Below are 7,253 nucleotides of genomic sequence, written 5' to 3' on the forward strand. Positions count from 1 at the left end.
GTTGAATACTTCCTTCTATGCCTCCTCTTATTAATGCGATATCAATGGTGCTCTTCCCATTGTGGCATATGTATGTAGGTATCTGCCTATCTAGGGTTTCAACGACTAGTTTTGTTTTATAGTTTTCTGTGTCTATTCTGCAGTTGAGATCGCCTGCAATAATGGTGGGTTTGCTGTCGCATTGTTTGACGAGTGTAACTATTTCGTCAATTATTTCTACAGCATTTGTGTGCGGTCCTTTATATTTCAGTAGGGTTCATGTAGCCAGTGTCCCCCCATGCAGAAAGTTAGACCAATTGGTCACCTGGACTATTCAGTTCAGTATATTTATTCAGTTCAGTATATTCAGTTCAGTATATTTAACTTGCAATGCGAAATGGCCGTCATAGCATGCGTTAGTTTCGAGACTAGAGCAAATAGTGAGTAATAACGTTGGTCTTTTTGGTTTCTTGCGCCAGTAAGTAAAAGAACGATTAATTACCACAAAGATTCTATACAGTTATCTTATAAGGTCTGTCTGTACCATTATTATTTCATTTGATTATAAATTACCGTTATCACAGCTAACTGCACGCGCATTTTCAGAGATTTTTTAACAATTTTTAATTTACTTTGTTTTGTGTCCGACTTGTCGTCGCTTGATTTTATATTTTGTACTGCGTATCGGTACATCTACTGCTCTCACCATAGATCTTTCTAATGGTATTAGCAAAGCTTTTACGTATTTATCGATAGAACCGAACTACGTTATTTATTAACACTTTTTCATCTGAGAGTAATCTCCAATAACGTATATTTCCGCGAAAAGTATTCATTTCAGCAGAAGCCAAGAATACGCATCAGTTGTAATATAGTACAGTATCAGTATGACTTGACTGTACAGCGCCGAGCGGCTTGGGTCATTCGAGTATTGTTTAGTACTGTCTGGTGCCTTCGGTCACGTCTGCACGTAAACGAGGTTCAGGTGCGCGTTCTGCCATCGGCAATTGTAAAATAAACAGGTAATAAGTAGTTTGTAAATCCAATGAATGAGCTCTAAGATATAATAAAAATCACATTATAATCTTAAATTTTTAAAACTAATATGAATAAGTAAACAAACTCACCAGTCAGCAAAGTTTTCATCTGGCTTTAACGACAGAAAACTCGTTGATCATATCTTCATAGTTCAGATGGTTATCAGTTAGGAGGTCGGCTTCGACGTGAAGACAAGGCGTTCAATCTCTCCGCAGACAACGTAGAACGTAGGTACGATTTCAGTCTTTTAAGAGTCGAAAACGAGCGTTCTGCTGAACAATTTGTTAAGTGCCATACATAGAAATATTCTAAGAGCAATGTCAATATTCGCAAACACGAGCTGCAACCTCTCATTTCGTAAAAAAAATTACTCTTTTCGACTGGTATATCACTAATCTCAGCAGTTCTGCGAAATTTACGCATTCACGAGGGAAGGAAGGCGCTAAATCTGTCTCATATGACACTTAGAGTTTTGCTGCACGCTCAGCAATACCGTCAGGTGAACTGTTCTTAAGTTTACTGAAAACTGTGAAGGAGTCCACCAATGTTCTATAGCTTTCCTCCCTCCTCATTAATTCGGCGTACACGATGTAGAGCACTGGGAGAAATGTTTCCACTCTAAATTTTTCCCTTCCACTCAGAAAAATTTCTTCAAAGTCCGCTTCTTCGTCGTCATGAAGATTGCGTTTTCGTGATCTTCTGTAGGTACATTCATAGTCTATATCAGTCACAATCCCCATGGATTTAACTTCATAATAATCGAACATACCACGAATAGATGCAATAAATTCTACAAGTGATTCATATAATTCATGCACTATTATAGTATCGATATTTACACTTTGCAATTTCAAATTTACACTATTATATTTCTGGAGTATGTCCTTCCAACCTCTTATCATGAATACTGTTTCTAGTCTGCTGAGTTGATTCGATAAAGCTGAAGCCTCATTTCGCACAAGTGGTTTTTCAAACATATTATTGTCAATATGTGTGAGGGAATTGATAACGCCCTCCCAGTTTTCATATAGATTTACACACGCTTTTCTCTTGCTGACCAACGTCTTTTTGATAAGCTTTGTAGCATTTTGATTCCCGGTTTCATGAAGGAAAGAACTTTATCCCAGCGCTGTATAGAAGCAGAGAAAAAATTATAAAGGTTCTGCACTACAATGAAAAATGAACATGCTTATCGACAGTACTAGTGCCGACTAAATTCAAAGAATGTGCTGCACAAGGCACACAATGCACTCTCGGATTACGTTCTTCACTGTGTGCCCGCAAACCAGTGTAGGTTACTGACATATTCCAGAATGAGATTTTCACTCTGCAGCGGAGTGTGCGCTGATATGAAACTTCCTGGCAGATTAAAACTGTGTGCCCGACCGAGACTCGAACTCGGGACTTTTGCCTTTCGCGGACAAGTGCTCTACCAACTGAGCTACCGAAGCACGACTCACGCCCGGTACTCACAGCTCTACTTCTGCCAGTACCTCGTCTCCTACCTTCCAAACTTTACAGAAGCTCTCCTGCGAACCTTGGAGAATAGCACTCCTGAAAGAAAGGATATTGCGGAGACATGGCTTAGCCACAGCCTGGGGCATGTTTCCAGAATGAGACCAGGCGTGAGTCGTGCTTCGGTAGCACAGATGGTAGAGCACTTGCCCGCGAAAGACAAAGGTCCCGAATTCTAGTCTAGGTCGGGCAGACAGTTTTAATCTGCCAGGAAGTTTCATATCCGCGCACACTCCGCTGCAGAGTGAAAATCTCATTCTGGAAACATCCCCCAGGCTGTGGCTAAGCCATGTCTCCGCAATATCCTTTCTTTCAGGAGTGCTAGTTCTGCATGTTTCGCAGGAGAGCTTCTGTAAAGTTTGGAAGGTACGAGACGAGATACTCCAGAAGTAAAGCTGTGAGTACCGGGCGTGAGTCGTGCTTCGGTAGCTCAGTTGGTAGAGCACTTGCCCGCGAAAGGCAAAGGTCCCGAGTTCGAGTCTCGGTCGGGAACACAGTTTTAATCTGCCAGGAAGTTTCATACTGACATATTGCTTGCGTTGTCGTATGACCGGCCTCTAAGTCAGAAATATCAATGGAATTTGTAGAGTGGACTTTCAGTATGGCCTCAGTTAAGTTTTCGGACTTTTATCCTGGGTTTGGTTAAAACAGAAGGAAAAAACCTTCAACACGTTCACCATTCTCGTTCACATATCTTAATATGAAAAATAATTGATCAGTATGTGAAATGTCCGCAGTAGAATCTACTATTATAGAGAAATATTTGGCCTGTTTTATTACACTTATGATAATTCTTTTTATTCGTTCACAAAGAAGCTCTATTATTTCATCACAGATTGTTGAAGAAAGATAACTTGTGTGCCGCTGCCCTGGATTTCCGTATCGTTCAATGTGCTCTGCGAGAAAAGGATCAAACTCGGCTATAAGTTCAAGAGATATCATAAATTGACCATTATGTAATTAATGGATTCTTTCAACGTGACCACATAGGGGAAGTCCACGACTTGTTAGCTTCTTCACTACTGGAAGCACCCTTTTCAACACACCGCACAAGTACAATTTTTTCTGTCGCAACGTATGACTCGAAATGGTTATCTATTGTTCCAAGTGACTTTTTTCTTGTGAAGAGTGATAACTCTGAATTTTTGTGTTCAAGTGAATTCTTATTAGGAGATAAAATATTAGAAATATTTTTTTCCAATCTGCAATACCATTAGTAGCAATCGCAGTCTTACCTCCAAACAATTCACATGGGGCACAAAAAACAGCACCAGTGCTACAGGAGTATATTAGAAAATCATGCGAAGTTGACTCGCCATTTAAAAGGTTACAGTAAAAAATATTTTTGTTCAAATATCTGGTTTTATCACCCACTGATCTTCCTGAATTATAAAAATCACCGTTACAATTTTGATTAATGCCGCGTTGTAAGATAATGCCGATCGTTGATTCACTGGCATACCATTCTGCAGGATCATCACTAACGAGGTTATATCTTTTCGTAACGTTTGACTCGACTCTTAGTTTTTCATGAAACTCGAAATCACAGAAATATCTCTGGAGCCGAGCGACCGCTACGGTCGCAGGTTCGAATCCTGCCTGGGGCATGGATGTGTATGATGTCCTTAGGTTAGTTAGGTTTAATTAGTTCTAAGTTCTAGGCGACTGATGACCTCAGAAGTTAAGTCGCATATTGCTCAGAGCCATTTGAACCATCACAGAAATATCATCTGTACTACTTGAACTTGAAATCGAACCTGCAACACTTTTTGCGAAAAATTTATCTACTCTGCCAAGCGTTTTTAGAACATTGGCTTCACGTTCTCGTCTTTCCTTTGATAATTTCCGAAATGCCGCCCCACTTAATTTTGTACGTTTGCTTTTTTCACTGTTATTCATGTTAAGGAACTTACAAAATTGTCATCAACAGGCAAAACAGAATAAAAAAATTGTAAAAGGAAAGAAAGAAAGACTGCATCCAGTTCCAATCATGCCACACCGCACATGAACACAAAGCTTTTTACTTTAAAAACGGCACACGTGCACAAAAAAATGGCTCTGAGCACTATGGGACTTAACTTCTCAGGTCATCAGTCCCCTAGAACTTAGAACTACTTAAACCTAACTAACCTAAGGACATCACACGAGCACAAAGAATTTTCCTTTAAACACGGAGCGATGAACTGACCAACTCGGATTACTCGACGTAATGTGATATGAAAGAACGGCAATGTAGAATAATTTAATTTCATTGTTGTCTATTTCTCTGTTGTCGGTGAACCGTAGAAGCAGACCTGCCGGCTGGAATTTGTCAAACAAAAAAAAAAAAAACGGGACACTCCTTTTTTGGTTTCTGTGTCCCGCGAGGCAGGAATTTTAACTGGGAATCAAATATGTTCTGAATATTCATTGCACTGTCTTTCTAATTTAAAAAGCAAATAATTTCCGCAATTACTTGCAGTGAGGTGTGCTGGATCGACTCTTATCCCACTTATTCTTATAAGATTTTAGCGGTTTTTGTGGGCATAGAGGACAGTCTTCAAAGTTTAATTAGTCTTGTTGGCAGTCGATGTGGTGTGTTGTCATTTGTGTCTTGAAGTTGATACCAGACAGAAATTCCCATTCAGTCACCAAGTGAACTACGTATATTTCCAAGCTTGTATTGTCGAATTTCATTCTTAAGGCTTATTTAAACTAGCAAGTTGTTTAACAATATAAAAAATCTTTGTCGTTTGTAAGAGCAGTTATTTTAAAACGTGAAAGGTTAGAATGAGTACAGAGCAAAAAATGTCGCCCCCCTTAAGGTGCCGCCCTTGGCCTGTCTTAGTGGGCCTATATGTAAATACGCCACTGTCTCAGTATAAAACTTGCGATTCACCGTGCCAGTATACACACAAAGTCATGAAACTAAAAATGAAAATGGAGAAATAATCTTAACGACTGATACATGAGACCAAAGAGTCCAAGTTCGACTGCGCATCATTAAGCCATGACAACAATACACCTTTCCAAAAGTTCTCACACTTAGACAAGATAGCAAAAATATTTTTAGTAACTCTTCTGTGTACAGTTGTCTTCCTTGAGATTTGTTTCAACTACACTCCTGGAAATGGAAAAAAGAACACATTGACACCGGTGTGTCAGACCCACCATACTTGCTCCGGACACTGCGAGAGGGCTGTACAAGCAATGATCACACGCACGGCACAGCGGACACACCAGGAACCGCGGTGTTGGCCGTCGAATGGCGCTAGCTGCGCAGCATTTGTGCACCGCCGCCGTCAGTGTCAGCCAGTTTGCCGTGGCATACGGAGCTCCATCGCAGTCTTTAACACTGGTAGCATGCCGCGACAGCGTGGACGTGAACCGTATGTGCATTTGACGGACTTTGAGCGAGGGCGTATAGTGGGCATGCGGGAGGCCGGGTGGACGTACCGCCGAATTGCTCAACACGTGGGGCGTGAGGTCTCCACAGTACATCGATGTTGTCGTCAGTGGTCGGCGGAAGGTGCACGTGCCCGTCGACCTGGGACCGGACTGCAGCGACGCACGGATGCACGCCAAGACCGTAGGATCCTACGCAGTGCCGTAGGGGACCGCACCGCCACTTCCCAGCAAATTAGGGACACTGTTGCTCCTGGGGTATCGGCGAGGACCATTCGCAACCGTCTCCATGAAGCTGGGCTACGGTCCCGCACACCGTTAGGCCGTCTTCCGCTCACGCCCCAACATCGTGCAGCCCGCCTCCAGTGGTGTCGCGACAGGCGTGAATGGAGGGACGAATGGAGACGTGTCGTCTTCAGCGATGAGAGTCGCTTCTGCCTTGGTGCCAATGATGGTTGTATGCGTGGCGCCGTGCAGGTGAGCGCCACAATCAGGACTGCATACGACCGAGGCACACAGGGCCAACACCCGGCATCATGGTGTGGGGAGCGATCTCCTACACTGGCCGTACACCACTGGTGATCGTCGAGGGGACACTGAATAGGGCACGGTACATCCAAACCGTCATCGAACCCATCGTTCTACCATTCCTAGACCGGCAAGGGAACTTGCTGTTCCAACAGGACAATGCACGTCCGCATGTATCCCGTGCCACCCAACGTGCTCTAGAAGGTGTAAGTCAACTACCCTGGCCAGCAAGATCTCCGGATCTGTCCCCCATTGAGCATGTTTGGGACTGGATGAAGCGTTGTCTCACGCGGTCTGCACGTCCAGCACGAACGCTGGTCCAACTGAGGCGCCAGGTGGAAATGGCATGGCAAGCCGTTCCACAGGACTACATCCAGCATCTCTACGATCGTCTCCATGGGAGAATAGCAGCCTGCATTGCTGCGAAAGGTGGATATACACTGTACTAGTGCCGACATTGTGCATGCTCTGTTGCCTGTGTCTATGTGCCTGTGGTTCTGTCAGTGTGATCCTGTGATGTATCGGACCCCAGGAATGTGTCAATAAAGTTTCCCCTTCCTGGGACAATAAATTCACGGTGTTCTTATTTCAATTTCCAGGAGTGTATAATACAGGGCTATGTTCTTTATTATAAAATCTCTACACAGCAAACTTCAACCATAAGCAGTGTTCTAGCAGTAAGAATACAAAATAAAAATTGACGTAGCTTATAAGTTGGCTTTTGTTATTCTTCCATTAATATAATCTCATTTGTTCAGTATCTTTCCTCAAAACGTACAATTACAGACTCTTCTTTCAATAATTCCACT

General features: G+C 42.7%; 1 non-coding gene across 1 annotated transcript; it reads left to right on the top strand.

Moving 5' to 3' along the window:
• Positions 1–2,951: 2,951 nt before the first annotated feature.
• On the top strand, positions 2,952–3,026 carry Trnas-cga (transfer RNA serine (anticodon CGA)). Its single transcript has one exon. It is a non-coding gene; the product is annotated as a tRNA-Ser (tRNA).
• The last annotated feature ends 4,227 nt before the right edge of the window (positions 3,027–7,253 follow it).

This window comes from Schistocerca cancellata, chromosome 9, assembly GCF_023864275.1.
Source record: "Schistocerca cancellata isolate TAMUIC-IGC-003103 chromosome 9, iqSchCanc2.1, whole genome shotgun sequence".
Lineage (NCBI taxonomy): Eukaryota > Metazoa > Arthropoda > Insecta > Orthoptera > Acrididae > Schistocerca > Schistocerca cancellata.